Below are 24,839 nucleotides of genomic sequence, written 5' to 3'. Positions count from 1 at the left end.
GGTAAAATTAAATTATTTTATGCCTGTTGCAGTGTGTGCTGACTTTTCTTGTAGTAGTGGTCTTCCTGGAAGATTTATACAAATATAGTATATGGCTAGGTGATGAGACTAATAAGACTAGAAAATCGTTCCTAAGTAGTTCCCTCTGGGAATGAGAAATCATGAGGAATGCAGAAACTGAGTTGTACTGGACAAGCATTGATGCCTGTGGTTGACATTTGCCATCAGTTACAGAACTCGTGTTTGCATATCGTTCGGTGTTTCATCTTTGCATGTCTGGGTTCAGATTCAGTCTCTAGTTCTGATTTCAGCTAAATGGTACAAATTGTGCGGTTTGGGATGTATGTGTGCTTACAACAGATAAATACAACCTTGGCTTCAATGCCATGTCTTTTGCTGTTGCTTGAGTCTACATTTTTGTGAATACAAATGGAGAGACTGTATCTTTGTCATTCCTCTGAGAAGAGGTTTGCACTGCTGAGATTGCTTTTTGCAACCTTACTTTCTGTATGTGCCTTCAAAAAAAACTTAAAAGTCTTCAGTACAGTTCTTTGGATCCTTGCCATCTCTCTGATCCACGCTACTAAATGCTGTAGGGAAGTCTAGGAGTATGGAACAGATGTCTGCTTGCCATTCATCACTGGAGAGAGATTTGTGCATCAGTGCTGTGGAGGCTGATTTCTTCATGCCTTGAGCAGAATCTTGACCTTGCTGGGGTTTAGCAAAGTATTTGGTTGTCAGGCTTTGGCTAGCACTTATACTTTCTGAAGAGCAGATTGCTGTGAGATTCTAGTTAGAAACATCCAGAATACATTGATACTGTCTGCAGTATTGGTTGTACTAAGGTATTCCTGGAAAACAAGGGAGGGAAGGTTTGTCCCTTGAACATGATCGTGTTCAGATGATTTTGTGGGTTTTTTTTAATGTGGAGAGGATCCATGCTTTTGAGAAGCTTTTTGTAGTCAGTGAAGCTCAGTTGTAGTTCTCTGCTATACAGGCTTGAGTTGGGAGGGGACTTGAGGTACTGTGGCTCTGCCATCCTCGCCAGGGTGAAGACTCAAGGGCAGCCAATCCAGGCCCTGTGAAACCCAGGCCAGGTTGCCACTCTGGCACCTGAACATTTCTTCATCTCAGTATCTGTGCTTCAGAAGACCTTTGTGATTAAATTACGCTGAAGAAAAACTGGAATATCTTTCACATCTGCATTGTCTCTCACCTGTTAATCAAAATAACTGGATAGAAAGATGGCTTAGATGTTAATTTCTACTTCTGCTTGTCTAATCAATCCTAGTAGTTACGTAGGAGCACAGCTCTGAGGGTGGGGGGAGTAAACAAAGGGAAATCCTGAACTTTCGGGTGGTGATTTCATTGTTTGCCATCATGTAGCTCTTTTGCTATGTGGTAGCAAATAGCAATCACATTTGCACTCTGGTGGTACCTGTAAGTCAACAGTGCCTCTGGGATCTTTCACTGTGAAAGGTGCCATATAAATGTAAGGCAATGATATTATCTTTATTATCAATTAAACTTTTAGTGCTCTGACAATCTGGCATGCAAGGAGCATCAAATGAACTCTAGCTGTGATTATTTCTAAACACTATCTAAAAGTAGATCTTGCTGTACTAGTCAAATTGAAAAGGAATGAGGGAAACTCAGTTATGTCAGGATAAAATCACTTCAGCATATTAAAATTTAAATGGAAATATTGTCATTTTCTCTTTTCTTTTCTTTCTTTTATTCCCCCCTTAAGAGATTTGTCTCTGTGTGCAAAATCTGAGCTGGCACTTCCTTTATCTCCAGGGAGTTACTACAGCAGGATTGTTGATGGCATTTTTATAAGAAATTAAACTGCAGTTAGCACTAGAAATACTGTGTGCTGTTGCAAAAATGTGAGACTTCATTTTGTTACACTAATTCCGTCCCCTCCCCCCTCAAGGATGTGTTATTTTAGGATGATTATACTTCACACTTCTATTTCTGTTCAAGATATTATAATTAATGCTTTATTTCTAGAGCTGTTCTCTGCACTTGCCTTTGCACATAAGCATGTGATGGTTACATGCATATTTTTAAATCTTCTGTATATTTTACATCTTACTCTTTGTTAGAGGTATTGAGAAAACGCACTTTATGGTTTGTGCAAGATTAGTACATTTAGCATAAACTAAGTTAACTTACTGGTTTGGTTATCCTTACTTCTAACTGGAGGGAGGTGTTTTTACACATCGTTAAGTACTGCAGCCGTTCTGTTTCGAGGTGGCTGCACATCAGTAAAGGGTGCAGTGAATCAGCAAACCAGGCAGCTCTTCTGAAGTGTCCAGGAATGCTTTCGGAGGGAAGATTTTACATTTTTCAGTGTAGCAGTAGAGCCAAGATATATTTACTAGAATTGCTTTGCCAGTGCTTCCCTTTGGCAGAGTTTCTCTTTCTTCTACACATCATAATATGGTATATTTGAAGACTGTATTTTTTTACATTTTTCTCTGTACAAAAATAAAATCAGTTTAAAAACAGCTGTGCAAATTAAGATTCTCCCATTCAAGGATATTTTCTAAGGCAAATTATGTTGGGGAGTTACATGTTTCTGAACTACATAACGAGTTTTCTGTCTGTAAAGGTAACAGGAGACTTACTGTAGAACTGTTTTGCCCATCTTCTCACCCCAAAAATGTTTGTTAGCTACCTGCAGAAATGGAGACTTAGCAGATCTGATTAGTTTCTGGATCACTGAAAAAAAAGTAGATCAATCTATTGAGCTTTTTTATTGAGCCTTTTTATTGAGTGTAAATTACTGCCATCTTTTTTTGCTAGAATAACTCTCCTGAGCACATTTAGGTGGATAGCCAATAATGAGCTGTCTAGTGATACAGTATTTTATACATTCTCAGGTAAATGAAAGAGAAAAGCAACAGCTAGCATTTGGGACATTATGTAGATTTATAGTACACTTAGAAAACTTTGGATTCTGTCATAGACTAATGACTAGATTACAGTCACCTCCTGTCTGTGGTTCTGTGAAGATTTCGTATGTAGGAGTGGTTTTATTTCATCTGGGACACTCACTGCTGAATTACTTGCAGTTCCTTGTGAATTTCTGCATGAACACTAGCAATTTTTTTAGAACTAGGTAATGCATAACTCACTTTGCAGGCAAGAAATAAGATCAAGAGGATGGGGCAAGTAATTCTAAGCATATGATGAATTTGCTAGGGCTCCATGAATGCTAAACCTGTTAGGGTTACATTAATAAGTAGTTACTACCTATTTTCTATAGATTACCACTAATAACGTTCTGGTAACATCTAAGTAGATAGGTTGATCTCCCTATACTGTGAGGGTGACACGTGTAGAACACAAATGTGTCTATGTAAGGAGTACATAGATGAGTCTTTTATTCTACATAGATATTTCTTTCACAGTGTTTTGCCTTGGAAGCAGTAAATAAACAAATGGCCAGCCTAAAACTATATAAATCTGAATGGATTCCACAAGGAATAGGAGGAATTTTGCAGTCATTTTGACTGCAGAAAATCCTGTGGTTTCGCTGTGACAAGTGTATTTTACCACAGGTTACTGCAGTACCAAGGCTATGTGTTTGCCTTCACAAAGTTGTGTGGAATGCAGTCCTGGGGTCATCATTTTTAATCATCTGCAAACATGAAAATAACTTCAGTAAGTTCAGCAGCCTGATTTACTGTTACTGAGATGCTGCCATCTCAGGGTGCGCATCATGTATATCCATGTTTAAAAAACAAGTGAATAAGCAGAAAGGAGAGGGAAGGAGGAAAGACTTGAATCTGGAAGAGTGTGTTAAAATAAACCAAATATTTCCCACCAAGTGGCAAAGTTGTTGTGAAGTTCCTGGATGGTTACTACCCCTCTGCTTTCAATCTGACCAATGGTATTGCTGCTACATGTACATATGTGTGGTTTGAGTTTTAGTTGTTTAACCTAGAGATGATTACATTATGGTCACAACATGTCCGTTTAGCCATGTCTTCAGTTTGTTAATTACATTCTCTTAGAATATCAGTGCTGTTTCCATATCAGTCTTGATGCAGTACAAAGGTAGTGTTCCACATAAGAAAAACTGGGCTGTGGGTCTCCATATGTGTGTGCATTGAGATATATCAGCATTTATGTATGTGAATTTATGAAAGAGTTTGTACGGTTTTACATGGTAGTCCTGATGGTTTTTAACTATCCTCATAACACTTGAAGTCATTCAATTTATGATATCGCTTTTAATGTTATCCAAGTAATCTGTAAATCTCTTTCTTTTATATGCCTATTTTAACATATTTGAACCCCAGCCAGCATGGGACATTGGTGTTAAACTGAAAATTAATGGAGTATCCAAAGAGCAGTAATAGCAGAAGTGTCCTTCTCTGCTAAGCTGTAGCCATGGTGTCTGAAACATTGTCCAACATAACCTCTTTGATGCGTTTTCTTTTTATTTCCCCCTGAAGGAGCTTTCATCAAAATTTCTACAGCTTTCCTGTTGCACTGACACCCAAATTCATTTCTTATCAGTTGAGAATGCACAGTTGGATTTTTCTTCAGTTAAAAGAAAAAAAAAAAGCCCTTGCTGAAAAAGGAGATGATTTTAGTTCAGAAAATAACAAAAGACTGTGTGTGTTGAACTGCTTTCTCGTTGTATAATCCTGTCTCTTTGAAGGTTTAGCTTTTCTCTATAGACCAACAGCATATATAGAAATGTTGGTTTAGTAGCACTAGTCCTTCTAGTGCTATTCTTGTTTGGTGTAATAGAAGTTTAAAAAAAACGTATTTGGAAAGCGAATTCATTAGTCCATTGTGCTTTGTGATGGTGAGCTGTTGTGAAAGGATTTTAGCTTTAACAGAGCTCTGGGTTTACTGACTGTGGCGAATACAATGTAATCTGCAAGGTGGCATCTGCCTCTTGGCTAAAGCTCACAGTTGCGGCAGGAGCAGCAGATTTTGTCTCTGATTACCAGTGGCAACTTCTCTGACCTCAGTCTCATCCTGGCTGTACCTCGGGAGCTTCTTTCATAAAGGAGCAATTTTACATCACAATTGGCATTTTTTTCCCCTACACATAGCTGTTTTGGATGTGAGCCTCACCATAAGACACTACATAGATGACCATGTTTAAAGTGTTCTCTTCAGAAATTGGACTTTTTCTGCATCACTCTGTAATTTAAAATTTGTGATGACAAATGAGTAAAAGGTTCAACACCTCTAAAATTCTGTGAGTGCCTCAGCTACCAGGTGGGCTTCACAAGGAACAAGAGCATTTCCTCAGTCTTCCTGAAAAGTCTTTTGATCCCCATGTAGCAGCCACGGTATGTGTCATCCAGTCGACCATACACCAAATGCACGTATTTGCCTCCGGACCCAGCTGGTGCAGTTTGCAGTCTGCCAGGGATATGAGCCGGACATTTTTTTTACTTGTATAAAGTTGGAAAATGGCGTCAGGTAACGTTTAAAACAAAACGAAGCATGTGCACAGGCATGCCCTAGGGGTATAAAAATTGTCTGGGCATGTGCATATATGTAAACATGTATGGAAACACATATGTTGAGTATGTTAAGCATAACAGTGTTGCCACCTATTGATAGAAATCTAAACTTTGCAGAGATGTTGAGAGTATTTTTTCCGTCATAGCTAGTCTCCTCCTTCTGGTGAGACTGGCAAAGGAAATATATTTTATTTGTGGAATAATAAAAAAAATAGGCTCTGATAGAGTTATAAAGTAATGGGTGCAGTTCAGAAACCAAGGGAGGATAAACATGATCAAAGAAATCTAAAGCTGCTGATTCTTTTACATAACTTAGACATATGATCCCATTGTCAGTGGCAGCTCTTTGATGAATGAAGCAGTGAGTGTGTCTGGTCTGCACATTTCAAACTTATCTCTGTAATTTTCATAGGGATAAAATGAACAGTGGAATAACTGCCTAAGTAAGTTGAGGCAATATTTATAAATGTATGACTGCTCAAGCTATGCTTCAAAAGTGTGTTCAGCGTCAAGTCGTTCTCTATTAATTGTACTGAGGTGGTGATACAGTTTTATTTGGAAAATAATCTAATTCTCACTAGCATTAAATATGATACTTACAGTGAAAAATTATTATTATTTGGAGAATAAAAAGCTGGTTAATTTACATTTCTGTTTAAGAAGACTGTTTGGCTCTGAAGTTAAATGTTTCCATTTTTAGAAAGCAAGTGAAAATTTATCAGTTGTCCATACATACTCGGAGCATTTCCATGAAAAATGAGTGGGAAAATGTGAATGCTGATTTATAGTGAGGGGAAAAAAACTGACCAATGCATAGCAAACTGACTGTTTGCATAGCTATTAATATACATATGCACATACACAACTGCAATTCTGAGTCACTCTCTTAAGCAATCAACATGTATTCTAACTTAGACTCTTTTCAGTTTTTATCAGTGTTATCTCTTAGGTAAGGCCTCAGATTTTGGAGGTGTGCAGTAAAATGAATGATCATGCTTCATCTTTCTTGACAAACACAGGCTTGAATATTGTTTTGCTGAAAATTAGTCCAGCCTGCGATCGCTTGGAGAAGAGGGAGTGTCCTCCCTGAGTTTCTCACATAGGTTCATTTTCTTGGGGAATCCTTGAGACTACTTCTGCAGGTGTGCAGATCTACAGTGCATGTATCACACAGGTGATTTGGATGTCTGAGGCAAGTCTGATGCATCTGAGTAAGCTTCAAGCTCTCTGGGCCTGTTCTTTGTGGGGCATAAGCACAAGATTTCTCCTTGGGGTTTGCAGACAGGACAGTGGTAAGAATTCTGCTGCGGTCCATGAAGATCTCTGCTTGTCAGGGTGTTGATCCTGGGAGAAAACATTGTCCCAAAACAATTCTTGGTTAGTAGCATTTTATACCTTTTCTTCTTTCAATAAAATGCTGCTTTCCATGGCAATTCTTCTCTAATGCTCCTAGGCAAATAATAGCCATGATACATGTGTTAGTAGCCCTGGCTTTTTTTTCTGTCCTCTTGGCCTTTGTGTTTAAGGATGGATCCTGTCCCCAGATGCGCAGGGAAAAACTCAGCCACACTAGGGGTCTTTCTTACCCCGAGCTTGGCAGTGAGAGGATTGTATAGCTCTATTGAGCACTTCAGAAAGTGACAGTCATGTGTTTTCCAATAGCTAAGTGCCAGAATGCATATTCTGAAGCCTTCAGAGACTGGTTGCTTATATTCCAAAATCACATGTTCTTAAAACGTGATTTATTTCATTGTAAATCAAGCAGGATTATGCATGAATTTCAGTGCCATTACAGGAATTCCTGTTGCTCTTTCAGGTTAAGCATAAGCAAAAATTAACTTGTATTATAGACGAGAGCTGAAATGTGGAACATGATCACGTGTTGCAAACAGCATGTGTAGCAGCATGCGGCCATCTGAGCTGTAGATGAGCATGCTACCTTCACTTTGATGGAGTGTAAACAAGAAGGCACCTAAAATAGTTCAAGTGAAGCAACAGGAAAATCAGAGATGATGACCAAGGGGTGTAGAAAGCCAAAGAGGGAACATGAGGGCACCACTGAGAAGAAAAGCATTTCTAGGTTTTTGGATAAAGAGCTACAAAAAAGCAATTTGTCAGTTAAAAATATTCTTACTCATAAATTCAAAGAAGTGCAATTTTGCATATTCATTGTAAAACAGATACATCAATTTGAACTGCTTAGGTGGCCCGAAAACTTTATTGCGATGGCAAATGTCATATATTTGTCTGGCATTATAGTTGTTGTGGGAAAGAGCAGGAGCTTAGCTATGAGATAAGTTCAATTCCACAGCAGAGTTTTAATTTCTGCTTGTAGTTGTGAACAGTTTGTTATACAGATATCAGCATGTCAAACTCAGTCATGATAATTGTATGGCCTTATCTCTCTCATTTGTCAAGAGCTGATAGGAAACATCTGCATGGCTTGTTCAATCTGTTAACTGTGAGTATTCATCCAAGCTTAACTGACAAGTAAAATGTGCCCAATAATATTAGACTATGGGGATGACCTTTGCTAATAAGACAATCTAAGTTACACATGGTGTACATGATGCCACTTCTAATGAATTGGTACTTTGAAATAGCTCTGTACTATTTAGTCCCTTTACTATCACTATAGATAAAGATGAAGTGCCATATTTTCTTAAGAGTAATTCAAGGAATAGGTAATATGGGAGGATTTTCTTGGTTTTTTTAATGGGTACTAATTTTATTTTAAAATGCAGCCTTGCCTTTTGGTTTGTGGATGGGGTACTGAGGAAACCTTGACACTTGTATGCCCTAGAAGTAGTTATGACTTCTAAAGCATCTTGTGGGGGAGCTGATTTTGTTTATTAGGAATATCCAGTATTATAAAGGTACCATTATCTGTAAAAATAAGCCACTAGAAATAATAATTTCTAGATAAAAAAATTATCCTCTAATGTAGTGGAAAAAATTCGTATACATGGTAACATATGAGAGGTGACGTTTTGTGTGTATTCTTTTTTAAAACAAAATTATATCGTTGTTAATTGTCAGACCTTTAGCAGAGCTGTGTTCAGCTCTTAGGGTAGTATTGGCTGTCTCACAGGCAGAGAAGCCTTCTGTGAGGTAGGAGGAAAGGTGGTGTGATATGCTGAGGGGAGCATAAAATACTGGAGATATAGACTGCCTGTAGAAGTGGAGTAGTTCTGAAATTCTGGAGTTTAAATTAAATGCTGGTACAAGAGGCTGCTGTAAGAAGGGACTCTGATACATTCCTATTGACATATTTGCTTAACTGTCTTCTTTCAAATGGCAGTGAATTTGAATACACTAATAAATATGTTTGTTGTGAGAAGAAGGAATAACAGGGCAACAATTGTAGCCCTTGATGGCTCGCTTAAAGATCTTGGTAAATCTTTTCTTAGATTTAGCAAAGATATTTGTTTCCTTTACCAAAATGATAGGTTTAATGTCTTGCAAGGGAATATATGATATGTTTTGTATCATATCCACATGTGGGTTAAGCTTCCGGAGCTGCTGGAAAACACTGGTAGTCCAGAGTTCACAACCTCAATCTGATTAGGCTGTTTCTGACTATTAACTTGAACTTATTTATTTATATATTTAAAATCTGGAAGACCTTCACTTCTTAGGAATCTGTGCATCTCTGCTGAGATCAACCTAATCCTTAGAAAAGAACTCTGCATTACAAAATCAAAAGTGACTGTGGAGTTCACTGGTTAATGTGACTGAATCAGAAATAATCTTTCAAAGGCTAGGAATATGGAGCACTGGTTACTGAACTGAAAACCTGACAGCTGGGAGTACTGTTCTTTATTTCTTTAGTTATGTTTTTAGGAATAATATGGACCTGATAGAAAGGACCACATGATGCAGGCTGTGCAGTACCAATATCCCTGTCAGTGGGAATGAGCAGCAATAGATTTCTACATATTTTGTTGTCAATACTGTGCCTTTTCTTAATCGATCTGTGTTTTCTGAGCAGGATACTTCTCATGGGCAGAATGGTTCAGTTTTAACTTGATTCTTAAATGTTCAAGATAACTTTTCACAAATGTATTTATTATTGCAGTTTAAAGGTTAAATTTGTGATATGAGAATTAGAATTCATTAGCTAAAAATATTAACTACTACTTTTAATTCAGCCACACAGATGACTAATTGTATCGCTTTCTTACCGTGTCAAGGCAAGCAGTGCATACATTTATGTTAAGAGGTTGCTTTTTATTATGAACACCAGTATCCCTAGCAGGTCTATCTTCCATTTTAATATGTTTGTGAAACTATTCTGTCTTAAGTTTGTGTTGTTTGTTTTGATGTTAAAGGGCGTTTGATTGTTATTAAACATTTATTGAGCTTTTGTTACAACCATTTGACTTGGAAAATTACGATCAGGCTAGCTGATGATTAGCAAGTTGAAATTTGGTAGACAAACACATGATACTTAATAATTTAAGTCTTTAACTTTCAGTAAATATGATAGTGTTGATTACATTCCAGATTTCAGCCAAGGTATCTATGCTATAAGAATTCAGTTTCTCATGTTTTCTTTTACGTTAAACTCATCAGGGAGATACGTTTCTGCAGTGTTTTAGTCAACTGATTAATTTGGGATCTGTGTGCCCCAACATTTGGATGTTATCCAAAAAAAGTAATGATTTCTTAGCTCATTTTTTAACATTTTGCACCACACACTTTCACTGAAATACTGCCTTTTACTTTCCTTCTACTGAATGGTTAAGGAGAATTTTTAATTCCAAACTCACCTAATACAGTTTGTTATCTGAATTGCGTTTGGACTGTAATACAGCTTAAGATGGTTTAAAGCCAACTTATAGAAGTAGTTCAGCCTCCAAACATCTGTGGTTGTAAAATGGACTCTCTCAAGCTGCTAATAAGACAGGTTTTTTTCCGTGTTTCTCCCAGTGCTTTTGTAAATTTTGTCTTGGTTGTCTTATTTGAACTTCCAAGAAGAAATCACAGGATTATAGTGCTTAAATGCATGAAGCTTAAGTCTACGCTCCTTTATGCCACTGTGCGTCAGTGCAGTTCCCATCCAGGTTTAGAGCAATGTGTGTACATTTTAGAAAAAATGCACATTTTAGAAGAATGCTTATTCCCACCAGCCCTCCCCCCCAAAAAAAAAAACCAACCCACAAACAAAACCAAACAAAAAAAACCAACGTATTTCTGACTTTCAAGGTCAGTAAAGTGATGAGTATTGCTGCTCCAGTGGTTTCACTCTATTTAGTCAAGCTTCACTTTGTAATACTGAATGAGGATGACCTTAATATGTAACTTTTAAGTTTGTAATCTTGTAATCTTAATGAGCTCATTTTTCCACGGAAATTATAAAATTATCAAGCAAGAAAGCATTCACATTCCAACCATTTTGTTTCTTGGTGTCTGTTTAGTGCAGCCACATTTTCGTTATGTTTTTGCATTTCTTTAACATACAAAAATTTCTCTCATCCCCCACTAAAGTGGAGGATCATTTTTTTTATTTGTTTTGCTAAGTTACTAGTGTCACAATGTTTTGGACACCTACTTTTTCCTAGACACTGCATGTAAGCAAGAATCTTAGGTAGGATTCTAACTTTGAAGAACAAAAGACCTTTGCACTTTACAAGATTTTACAAGACTCCTGGCTCTTGACTTTAAAAAAGTTTGACAAGAGCTAGAGGGAAATCGTGCTTAGTTCTCAGCATTTTTAGGTATTAAACAAGAAGGTTTCACAGAAAGTCACGCAAATCAATGTGTTGTTGAGGCATGATTTTCAAATGTAGAATTAGCTGCTCATTTCTGTATGAAGAAAACTCCTTGAATATCAATTGAAATGAAAGTGGTTAAGACCAATAAATTTTCTAGCAATTGAAGGTGAAACTAAAATCATAAGGGGAAAAAAAATTCTAAATAGAAATATCTGACATAGGCAGCCTGCTGACCATCAAGATATTGGAGACAGTAATACCTCAAAATGGTTCCAATGAGCCCTGGAATACTTGGTCCAATTCTGTATGTGTACTTGTCCTTAAATTTATTAAAATCAATTAAGTTGTGTAGTTGTATTATTAGGCAACAATAGCTATTACGTAAAGCTTTATGTAACTGTAGTTTAACCTTGTTTTTAATATTCCATTAGCTGCAGAAGAAAAACTGAAACAAAATCTCTTTTCTCTTAGTTGACTGATGGTAATTTTTTCCTTCCTCCAACTATTCAGCTATTTCCAGTAACAAGTTGACTGTTTACTTCTTTTTGTTAAAAATATGCTCTCTGTCATTCAGTGCTCCATTCTCTAAATATATTGATCAGCTGAAGCCACTGGAAAAATAATTGTTTCCCCTGCCAAGTGCTCCAGCTGGGATGTCACTCTGGGACCAGATTCTACAGTTTGCAGAAAAGCAGCCATGCATGCAAGACCAGAGCCACTTCATTTCTTTGGCTTGTTTTTCTCACAGCATCTTCACCACATATAGTTCAGTTGTCTGTTATAAGAACTGTGTGTAGGAGTAGGAATAAGATTTTGATTTATATATATTTTAACTGTGATTAGGTCTCCAATCCTGATTAAGGCTTAGCTAGAAGGCTGTTAATAACAGGTTTGGGAATTGTTGGAGCTGAAATGAGGAATAGGCCCTATAATTACTATTTTAATAGCAAATTTCATGTTAATGTTTATAGTTTAGACTATAGATTTGTGTTCCTTGTAATTTTATGAGGTTAAGGTATAAAACTACAAGTAGGTTCTCCGTGTGGGAGGAATTTCTGTGTTTTTTCTACAAAGTAAAAATTTGCATAGATTAAAACCCTTGCACTATTTTTGAAGCATATATATATATATGAAACATATATATATATATATATATATGTTTGGAAAATCATAAACAAATACCACTACTTGAGACCTAGATGCTTAGCAAGGAAACATGTGTCAGAACATGTGATCTAGTAATAAATATATGTGGACTTGTGCTTTCAGGAAAAGGATCACACTCCTCATCTACAGTGGTTTTTGGGGGGTTTGGGCCCCAGACATTTCATAAGCTGACAGTCACTTGGGCATGAAGTGCTTCTGCATGTATATAAAGGTCTTCAACTGTAGATAAAGATTTCTTTTACTACAGACCAAGAAATGACTGTTCCATTTTATTTTCAATGTTTGGTACTTTCCATTCATTTTCAGTGTCATGTAATAGCAGTAACTCATAGTTAAGTTTTTAAGGGAAGAGTGTTCTTCACAACAGTAATGCAGTATCTGTTACTAGCCCCTCTCCTTCAGTGCCTACAGGCACGTTTTTCCTCCATGTTAATAACACCTTCAGTATTAATGTAATAGACAACATGCTGGTAAAATGGTAGCATTTAGCAGGGTATCCTTCCATCTTAGACGGGAGGTACTAATCTGTCATCTTTAATAACAATCGACAGAAAATTTCTTGTCACATAGTGAATTGCTGAACCTTGCATCTCCTGTGCATCTCAGAGCACTGAAATGAATATTCAGAATTCTCTCCAGACCAGCCGTGATGCCAAATGTTTTCTAGGGGACTTTATTTATGTGGCTACTTGAGAGAACGGCTGTGTGTGTAAGTAATGATTTGCATGGTGCCCTTTTGTCTCTGAACTTTCTTAATTTTAAAACATAATACTCCTTTGCAGATGTATGGTGCAATTTTCTTCAGCAATATTTGTCACTCAGCTTCATGTTTGCAAATGCTCTGCTGCTGACTTGCTCTCTGTGCAATCAGCAGTGGCTTCCTTCATTAATGCCACAGACTACATTTCTCTGCTTCCCAAGCACCTTGTTCATGTAAACCGAAGAGCAGCTGAGATACCTGTGCTGTGGGGAGTGGCTCTTCCCTTTCATTGCCAAGCTACCCATGAAACAAGATAGACCAGGCATGCAAATTGCTTCACAGGATGGAGGAGGGAACTGGGATTGTTTTAGAGCCTTGCTGTTCTGCACAAGTCCAAAGCATTACATGGAGTGAGTGATCGTATGTGGGATGTTTCTTCCCGACCTTTTACATGATCGTGTGATGAAGCAAAATGTAGCAGCCAACCAGCACATGGTTCTGACAGTCTCCTTGCAGTTTTGAGTGTTTTCAGTTATTTACAAATGTTATAAACCAGGGTATGAAATGTGAGATGAGAGTTAACATGAAATCAAGTTTTTTTGAAAAAATGAAATGACTAACAGATGTGAAAGGCAGGTGCCCATCTGATAACCTCTATAAGAAGGCACTTGATACGGGAGAATATAAAACCAGATATCCACTGAAGTGAATATAATGCAATTCAGCCATAGGTTAAAGAAAGGTCATTTTCTTGCCTTGTTGGTTGGAAAGAGACAGCAAAGCCCTAACATATAATTGTGCTCTGTGACAGTAAAAGGAGCCTTTTGGTGCTTTGGGAAAGGAAAGCGACATTTTTCTTGCTCACAGCTTCACATTAAATGTGCACTACAGTGCTCCCAATGTAAATAAAATTAACATGAGCAGAATTGTTATCCACACAATGTCCTTGAGGAAAAATGATTCACCAAGACAGCAAGCACATACTAATATTGAGACAGGGATAATGATTCTGATTTCATTTTAAATATTTTTTAAATGCAGCTAGTATAGAGATGTGTGTGTGTGTGTGTGTGTGTGTATTTGTGTAAAGGCAACAGACAGGAGCCACATATTTCAGTTTCATCCTTCTCTTTCTTCCTCCTTCCTCTGGTATTTCAGCTGAAGAAAGGGACCTGAGCTCAATGGGGAGTCATTGCACAAGTACTAAGGAAAATGTTTTGGTGCTTTAGCAGGGTGATCATAGTGGTAGGAATGTATCAGCTATATGATATAAGGGCTTAAGTAGCTAGAGTTCTAAGAATTTATTCCAAAAATAATGGTGTTGCACAGTTTCATTTCTCCTAACTTATGTACCAAAGTTGTAGTTACCTTGTTCTCCCTTGATAGTTGTTGAGGATACAGAGGCTATTGATGTCTTTCTGAAGGTTCATCTTCCTTCCAGCACCTAAACAGGAGAGTAGGGCACCTTGATTTCTTAGACATCTCTGTTTATTTTCTTGTTTAGTAGGAAGAATCAGTTGCAGCAAACTCCCACTTGCTTTTGAACAGAAATTGGTTATTGCAGAATAAAAATTTCCAAAAAAATATATCTGCTTCAGTCCCTCTTGTAGCATTCTTGAAAGTACTATTGACAATAGTAGTATTGGCACTAATGGTACCTAAATTGGGAGAAAGGGCAGCCCTTATACTGAAAGAAGACATGGGCAAACAGGAATTGGTCAGTAACTCCTATTTGAAATGTTTTTTCTTATTCTGAATAGGAGTTTTAAGAGCTGAGAAGGTGCTTCATGTAGTAATGGTTTACTAAAAACAGCCACTTGTTCCTAATATTTTTGAGTAGAAATGGTTCTTTTCTAGGGAGCTGAGGATCTTTTTTTAAGACAGCAGAACTTGGAGTTGCTAAAGTAATTGTTTTTCATACATAATTGAACACATTCATGTGCAACATTGGACTTGTGTCTGACTTTGTATGGTATTTTTGTATCTGCCTAAAAAGTTTTCCCTAGTATGGTATTGTACATTACTATGCAACTACATGGCCAAGTACTTTATAAAACCATAATGAACATGGCTGAATCCCCATGTCTGTCTTCTATCTTCCACCATGAGGGAAACATATGTGAAAAGAAAATAAGTAGTTTACCTAAATTAGGTCTATCAATGGGGATGGGGAAATAATAAAAATTTAGACACTGATTTTAAAAACAGGCAAGAAGATTGCAATTGCAATTTACCTTATTAGAATTGTTTAAATGTAAAATCAATGCTTGCTATTAGTGTGTTTTTGAAGCAGAGATGCTAAATTTTATGGGGAAATTGCTCACAGAGATGTAGGCAAGAGGCTAATTTTAATGAGAGGGCAAAAACTGTCCATGATGCTAATAGGCAGAATATGTAAAAATGTGAATAATGCTTAAACAGTAGAAGAAATTATTTCCTGTTTAGAAGCTGAAATAAAAGAAGGTCCTGACATAAAAGACTATTGCTCAACAAACACACTAGAGGCATAAATGTATGTTCTTAGTTTATCACATTTCCTTGTGAAGGAAAGAGACAGCAAAGCCCTAATGTATATTTGTTACAGCCTGTAGACGTAGAGCTAGGGAATATTCCTGTTCTTCAGTGCCAGCACAACCTGTGCTGTCTTTGTGGAGTGCTGAAGAAAATGGTAGGATCACTTTGTGAAAACCATAAGGTTATGGATGGAGAATTTAAATTAATCTCTGCCAAGAAGAGATACAGTATGGTAAAAATGGATGCATAATGCACTTTCAGTTTGCAGTACAGAAGACTCTTGATACTTGGAGAAATTTCTAGCAAACATCCATTACAAAGGATTCTCTATTGTAATGAGAACAAAGGTTCCACCAAAAAGATCTCTGAGGATTCAAATGTACCCTTTCATAGGTGACATGCTGATATAAGCCAGTTCTCAAGGGGTTGCATCAAGGCATAAATCAGCAGTAATTTCAACCCTGCGAGATCATAGCACTATCATGAACAGAAAGAAAATCAATCTGACACCAGCTCAAATAATAGCAGTTCTGGGAGCCACAGTATGGAGTACAAGTCCATTGGGAGGGTCTGCTTGTCAGAACAATGGCACTTGTAGACAATGAATACTTTGACAGACATCAAAGTGAGAAGAAAAGGAACAGTAAGATCAGTTCTCAGGCATAAAGGTGTCAGGCACACAAGTAGCACCCTGACTGATACTTCAAATGAAGGTGATGCAGATGTTGGTCTTGTGGTCAGGCAGCAGTCAGGTCAATCTTGCAAAAAGCACTTCAAATGCCTGAAAAGCTTTTTAAGTTTTAACTTAGTAGGTGATGTCAAAACTGTATAATAATGGCATTTCTTCCTAGAGTTAGAATAACAAAAGTAAAGAAAACTAAATATTTAAGAAAAGATTGAATAGTTCACTGTGTGTAATGAATAATGGTGGCTTCACGAAAGTTCTTACACACTGCTTTGATAACTTGTTTGGATATTGGTGTGCTTGCAAGGCACAAAACTATAGATCATATCCCTGCTGTAAGTGCACCAACATTTTGAGCCTGTACTGGGAATACATATGTTGTTGAATTAATGCTGCTTCTAGAAATCCTAAAGTTGTAAAGTAAAAACAATAAATGGTCCAAAAAAGGTCATCAATCTAAATATGAACAAGCCACAGTAAAGCTGAGGAATATACAATGCTAGAGAGATTATGATAATATTTAAGATAATGTGTCCTATTAGCAACATTCAAGTGGAAGTGGTGAGCTGGTGTCTGCGTTTTGTCTCAGAAATTATTTTTTAGGTGGTGTTTTTGGTTTTGCAAATAGAACAGAAAATTGCTAAGACTCCCTAAGATCTACCTCAATTCTTGTGGGATTTATTTTAGATAGGAAAATGAAAACTTAAAAATAATTTAAAACAGTGAAAAAAACAACAAACAAGAAAACAACAAACACAATAAAAAATAAAACAAAAAAATCACAACCAATTACTAGGAAAATTCCCTTTTTTTGTCTTTGATCACTGTGATGTCAACTGATCAAAGCTTTTGTCTCATCAAGTGTGATGGTACTTAGACTTGTGTTTTGATAATCCGTAGGTACTCTGGTGAGCAAGTCTAGTTAGTTAAGTGAAGACTTCTTAATTTATTCTAGTTAGAAATAAGAAAAGTGAAAGTGTTGACAAAATTGTTAGCTGAATGTTTTTAATTGCCAGAGCATCCTAGTGTCATTGTTGGTCTAATACTTGGACTGTTTATCAGGTGTTCCATGGTATTGATGTGTTGTAAATTATTCTCATGTGCTAACCTTATTGTGCTATAAAATTTAAATTGGTATCTCAAAAATTAATAATATCTAAATGGAACATGTTATTTTCAATTTCTATAATCTCTGAGCTACTAAATTGGATTTTAAAAATTACATTGATGCTAATTAGGTCTTACTGGATCGTCTTAATTAAGCACACAGTTGGAAAAGAGTCATAGCAATAATTATCTCAATTTGATGGCTATACAATTTGCATTGTCAACAAAGCCGAAGCACATTTCAGTTTTCTTGTCACATATAAATAAATACAATACTTGCTGCATGTCAGGGTATTTTAAAGCAGCATACCTTGCAGAGGACAATACTTGCTTTCTACTGGATGAAATTAAGATTCCATTTTTCCTACCTGCATATGCATAAGTATGTGTACACCTCATCTTGCTGTATTATATTGTTAGATAAATTAAAGCACTTTTAATGTCTTTGTATATATATGCACTATGTGATATTGTTTTACCTCCTTAGTTCAGAAGAGCTACAATATTAAACTATATTTTCATAACTCAGTTATTAAATGGAATCCTGTAAGTTTAGATTTTTACAATGCAAAATTACACTCCTGACACCAGAACAGTAAGCAAAATGGTGGAGACTAACTTGACCTTCCATTTTAACACTTCATCTGGATATATTTAACATAAAGAAGTGTCTGGTATATATTGGAAACCTCCTGTACTATGGCAGGAAGCTTCGTTGTCCCAGGCATACTTGAACTTGAGGAGGTCATACCTTTCTTCAATTCTAGTCTCTTCATTTAATGTCTTTTATTAAGAAAATACAAGGCTGACCGTACATCCTCCCTAGAGTAAGAGAAGACTTGTGAGAGATCCATATAGGAATTGGTCCTGCACTCTCAACATACAACCTTGTATGTAAGCCAAACTTTTTACCTCTTTCCATATACTGTCTCTGCCAAACAATTAGGAATTACGTTGCAAAGGCATCAGATGATGTGCCTGTGTGTTCCGTACCAAATCTGTAGAGGTCAAGCACTTGGTTAATTTTAGTTAAGCTCAGACTTGTTTCTAGTTCTGCAGGATTTAAAGCTGAAGCTTTGAAATGCTGGAATACTTTTCACAGTGTTTTCATTATTTAAAATGAAAAGTCCACACCAGGAGTTGTCCTGCAGTATAAACAGGAGTTGTATTTCCCTAAGTACAGTTCTTCAGAATGACTTTGAGTTCAGAGATATTCTGAGCTTGTCCAGGATATATCGCCCTGAATCATGAATGTGCTTTGTCCCACAGCAGTAGAGCTTGATTTTTTGTGCTTGAATCTCCACTACTTGTGCTCACTAACATCAAATGATGGGTTTCCAAAAAAGAAACATTAGGAAGTTGTGTGATTTTTGCAGTCAGTGGCAATTCTCCAAGTGAAGGGCAGGTGTTGGCCAAGATTCTGCATCACAGTTGAGTAGCTGACATAACGTATGTTTTTCAGCTCACTTTCAGTCTTGCCATATGCCACTAAATATACTGCAACATCCTGACTTCCTTTACAGTTTTATTTTGCAATGATTTCTCTCTGAAACTTTGGATAAAATGGTCAACACTTTGAATTACTTTAACCACAGTTAAATTAGACTTCGACTAATTTTAAATTAAGATAATTTAATGTGAAAATGAACCTCATTCCACTTGCCTCTATCACAATGACAGATATCAATGCATGGGCAATTATAGTTCATCCACAGGTTAAACCAACACATCTTCTAGGTAGTTAAACCCATGGTATTTCCCTGAAAACTGCATTTATATATCTAATTTAGAAAAAACATGTTAAAACCTGTATTCTCACAGTGTTTTCATTTTATCTGTACATATGTTTGTTCTTAAAATGTACAATGTTCACTGGCTGGAATATCACATTGTCTCAATATTTCACAATTTCAGTCATAACACAGGAGTACAGGGCATGATATATATAGTAATCCATACTTCATTATGTCCTCTTCAAACATCTGTGATGTGTTGATATTTTATGATCCATAGAAAATGTTCGTATGAATTTTGGGTGCTGCTTGGCTTTTTAAAAATTTGTTTCTTCAATAATCTTTTAGGGATTGCTTTCAATTACTCTTTCTTGGTTTTTATGACTTTCTTCCTGATCTGCTTCCATCCTCTTAAACTTAAGAAGATTTTCCAAATTTCTTCATAGTGCTATCCAGTTCCATGCATCATCTAGAAACATTATTTATTCCTGTTCTACTGCTGCTTAACTGTTTTAGCTGATACCTTTCTCACTGTAACTGTTCTGTAAAACAGAGAACTTTGAGTGGCATAAGGACTTCCTTTTTTTTTTTTTTTTTCCTCATACCTAAACAAATATTTGAGGGATATAGTTTCAAAGGGATGTACAAGGTCAGAATATGTCTCCATGTTGTTTTTGGGGGTTTTTTTCTTTCTTCTTGATATTGCATTTCTCAAAGGTTTAAATCAAGAGCATTTGCTTTGTTTTACCTTTCATATTTTCCAGTTTTGTGTTTCAGGAAAGACTTGCAGAATAAAGTTCTGTTGCCTTCAGCAATCCAGAGCTGAAATACATGCTTTGTAGTTCATTTTCAGAAACCAGTGATCTGAAAAGGTAATAAGCAAATGGTAACTTTCTGATAAGGGTGAATGCTGAAAGAAAAGAAGTACAGGGGAGAATTGACCAAATCTGGAGCTAGGCTTTGTAGCTGATTGAACAGCCCTCTGAGAATGAAAAATGGAATTGCAGGAGCCTGCTTTCTGAGTTTAGGTTTTGAAGATACGCAGACAAGGACTGTTTCCTGGTTGTTTCAGCATCATAACTGCAGATACATTTTAATTCTGTGTACTTTGGTATATCCGAGTATTGGACATAATGCTTAGTTGAGGCCAAAAAGGTTACAGTTCTTCATGTTTTTACACTTGAATGCTTCCAGAAGACCCTGTTGGGCTACGTTATAGTAATCATCATCCATGTCCTAACTTCTCTAAGTCTGGATTTAGTGGTAAGCAACGGGGTATGGCACTGGTGGTCTGATGGGGTTGGTAGCAGGTAATCAGTATGAAAATGTGCTAATGGAATGGGCACCCTATCAGAGCAGCCTGATAAGAATTTATACAAAGGGCTATTAAAGTAGCATGATTTCTATGGCATCGCTGTCTTTGTGTGTAGGGCTTCTAGGCACTATAAATGCAGGCAGTGATTTTTAATTTTTTTTAATAAAATACCTACTGATTAGTATGTGCAGTGCAAACAGCCTCATTACAGGCTTACTCCACAGTTATCCTGTCATTGTGCTTCAGAGCAAGCAGGATTCTGATCTAAGCAGAACATGAGTGAGCTGGTTCATATAAGAGGGTCTTGATGCATGTGAAAAGTGAAAATAGTTTCTAGTAATATGATCATTGTACACTTTAAAAGAAAAAAAATCCATCTACATATCTGTAGCAGTTCTCTTATTTAAAAGTGATGTTTTTCCATCTAATAGAGCTTTTTTTACTTTTTTGAATTTGCAAAAGTGCTTAATTGTGAATTTAAATTATTAGTTGTATACCCTTGTACAAGTGTAACTGTAAACTGTATCTATGATTAAGAATTACTTGCTATTCAGTGCCTAAATAGATATTTCATATATTTGTATGTTTATATACATAATAAACATGTAATATTTATGTATTTTGTAGAGGGTTTTTTTGTGAAATATTTTGCAAAACCTTTTAAGGTAGAAGAGTGATGGAAAGGTCAAAAAAGTGCTATTCTTTGTGAGGAAGAAAGCATTAAGGCACTTACACAAAGGTCACTTACAGGAACTATAAGCTTTTATGAGACTTTATCATTTTGCTGACAAGGTCAAGTTGATATTGATTGGCTAGGTATTTTGTTTAGTTACTTGAAGCCAAGTTATTTCAAGCGACGCATGTAAACATGCAGGCAATATTCTTTATACTCCTGCTCTATTCCAGCATTTTGGGGGTGTTTATTGTGTTGCTTTTTTCCAAACAAAAATGTAAAATAAAGTATTTGATTGCCTGCCAGTGTTTAAATTCAAGTTATCATAACATTCCATCATTTGTTAAATGTAACTGAATTTCTTACTCTAGAAAAACATGAAGATTTGATCTGGTTTTTGTTGTGTGTTCCAGATTCGTAAAAAGCTTTTTTTGTTGAAAAATTTTATGAAGCATTTTTCCAGTTCTTACAAATGATTTATTACCTGTTTTCATATCAAGCCAGGTAGCTGTGGCTTTATGAGACTTTAACACCCTGAGCAAAAATAAATGAAGCACGAGTTAGTCCCTGTGTGAAATGAGGTCAAAGTTTAAGTGACATTTGACCCTCTGGTGCTGGATCTCCAGCCCTGATGTGAGCCATTTCTGCCACTGTGTTTTAGATGGTGCTAGTGAAATTGGGTTGGGGTGGGAAAGGAAGAGTTAGTGAGGTGAGCTGAAGATTTTCTTCCTTCAGGTGGTGAATGAGTTGGCAACTCAGGATCTGTCTGCATTACATCTGTATCTGCACTGTTGGGCCATAAAGCATCTGATACTTCACGTTAAGGCATCTTGGTCTTGTGCAATGTGCACTGAAGTCAGTGAGAATTACAGTCTGGTGCTTGGGTGGTTTGGTGAACAGTGTTATATTGAGAAAAAGTTGAGCTGTGGCTTCTCAGACATGTGCCAGGCCTTTGTACTCCTGCAGCTGGAAACGTGGTCGTGTACGGCAATGGCAGGAGAACGCAGCAGAGTCCCCGAGCGCGGGCAGTGTGGTGTCTAAGGTTGCAATAATCATAAATTCCTCAAGAGTTTTAATCATTCTCGTCCTTTAAATAACAAGGAATAATGAAATTACAGCTTTTAAAGGTATTTTTCATGGAGCTTTTAAATTAATTTATATTTCATAAAACACACATCCTTACAAATGAGTAGATAGCACATATGAAACTAATACAGTGAAATAGAAGCCCTGGAATATATAGAGTCTATTATGAGTTGCTTACACTAAATCATTTGCTGTGTTTGCCACCTTATTTACCAACATTTGTTGGGTTCATTGTTTTGTGCTTTTGAATGTGGGATATACCACACGGGTCTGAGGCTGCTCACACTTGTTGCCTTTATGGCAAAATTTAATTATTTTCTCCTGTGTCATCTTAGTAGAGGCGCTTGTTTTCTTCTTGTTTTTGTCTGGCTTCTATAGCATCATTTGCATTGGTTCTGTCAGACTAGCTGTATAGGAAGGCCTTTTCCTGTCAGTAGGCATTTCCACACAGTCATCAGGTAATCTTTTAAGCCAGCTTTGTGCTTGTAAGTCACAGCACCTTCGCATTCTGTTGTTGATCAGTCTATTAAAGCAACTCATAAAATAAGTACTTAATTTCTCAGGCAATGTTGGCAAATAGCAGTGAAATATTTAGGCAAAAATGTCTTGAGAAGAAGTAGTGCTTTTTAGTAGCTTGTCTACAGAGGCATCTTTACAGCAACTTACATGGTGTGATCAATTCAGAGGACGTGTTCATTTCTGAAGCCCCACAACACACTTGTCAGCCAGCCTCAGTCTCTGGCAGACAGGCAGCTCCTCAATTGATGTATTAAGTTCTCTCTCTCTCAAAGAGGTTTTTTATTGACTAGGACATTTTCAAGCCCACCTTGTTGAGTAGATGTGAACTGTTTAATTGTTGGAGTTCTCTTAATGCTGGAGCTTTTTATCCCAGTGCTGTTTTATTTGTTTCTGAAGAGCTATTCCATCTCAGGCTAAATGACTGAATGAAACTCCATAAGATTTTGTGTTTCAAGCAAGACATGCCTTTAACCCATTTCTCCAGATAGTGTACATGTTCTGCACAGTGTTATTTCTACCATAGTGGTCTCTCACCCTTCCTGCTATCCCTCCAAGGGTTTTGTGGGCCTGGATTTTCTTGATCTGTTACTATATCAGACACTTTATTCCCTCTTCATGCCATGCACAGTGTGTTCCACACTTGCTCAGGCTGGTGATCCTTTCCAAAGTATTGGGAAGACACACAAGCAGGAGATGAAGTTTTGCTGTGCTTGAACACAGTGAGAGCTACCATTGGTTGTTTCTCAAAAATTAAATTTCAGAAGTTATACTCATTTCTGCAGTGCTTTAACAAGTGCTTTCTGTGGAATTCTTTATATTCACATTTCGTGTATTTTTACTTTTTCTGTAGTTGACTTTAGAGGTTCACATTATGTGGTCACAGCTGGCAATATACAGAAGTCCTTGTTGCAAATATGAAATGAGTTGGTATCAAACTGGGTAATAAACTTACTTTCCTTGGCTGCTGACCTTAAAATAATTCAGAAGCTGTGAGCAATTGCTCTTTAATAAAGCAAAATTTATTTTAACTTCTATATTTTTTTGTAATTTAGTAATAGTATTTATTTACACCTTTTTTGTTAAATTTCATTTTCTAGGTTAATAGCATCTGGTAGTTTAAATAACTAATAATAAAAAAACCCACCCCATACTTATTTTATGAGAGCTCTCTGTGAACAGTGCTGCTGTAAAAGGTGTGTCATAGCCCCTGCTAACGTCACCAGAGTTTGCCTTAAAATTAGTGGTGGAAATGGCTTCATGAAGCGAAGGTTACAGGACAAATGCACCAGTTGCATGAGCAGCTTCAATCCGCTTTAATGATATTGAACATCATTTTAATGATACACAAAACTGTGAACAGCAGTTTGGAAGGTTTCATTGAGGGCCAGTGTAGTCCCCATATTGATACGAGTTTAGATGGGATGCAGGGGAAAAAGAGGATTGTATTGCAGATGCTTCTTCCTGTTGAAATGCCCACACAATCTAAAAGGAAAATGCCCATTTCTGAACCATCGTATCTAATGCAGAGTAACAGTCTGGTGTATTTTTTTTTTTTTTTTTTTTACTATGTCTGGTAGTTTTTCTAAACTGTGAAGTCTCTTATTATTGATTAAATGTAATTTAATTTACAGCAAAATACTTCAGAAGAGTGAACTTCCTCATTTCTAGGCTTCATATTTTGAAAGATACAAAGTATTCTTTTCACTTAAGATTAATATGCATCCCTTAAAAGAAGGAGTAACTGTTCATCTTATCTTTAATACAAAATATATATGTATTTTTTAACATATTTTGTCCATTAGTTACAGTTATTCCTTTGTCTAATGGGATAGTGTTTAAGATTTTTTTTTTGTTTCATTATTGTTTGGGTTTTTTTTGTTTTGTGTTTGGTTGTGGGTTGTTTTTTCAAGTTGCTGTTGCTTTAATTCTATTTATAAAAACAAAGAAACAAAAAAACCCCAACCAAACAAAACAGTAAAATGTGATATATTCAGATTCTTTCCTGGATTATGGTGATATTTATACCATTTAATAGGTTTATATCAGCTAAAAATAAAATTGTTTCTTTGTGAGCTAAATTTATATATGATATCTGAAATGGATTATTGTGGGTTTTTTCCAG

General features: G+C 36.5%; 1 protein-coding gene across 4 annotated transcripts in view; it reads left to right on the top strand.

The window, feature by feature from the left end:
• Positions 1-24,839, top strand: part of TENM1 (teneurin transmembrane protein 1) — a 314,346-nt gene that overhangs the window by 56,689 nt on the left and 232,818 nt on the right. The gene's annotated exons all lie outside the window — the stretch shown is intronic.

The sequence above is a fragment of the Apus apus genome, chromosome 12 (assembly GCF_020740795.1).
Source record: "Apus apus isolate bApuApu2 chromosome 12, bApuApu2.pri.cur, whole genome shotgun sequence".
Lineage (NCBI taxonomy): Eukaryota > Metazoa > Chordata > Aves > Apodiformes > Apodidae > Apus > Apus apus.
This window is presented reverse-complemented; position numbering and strand designations above follow the sequence as displayed.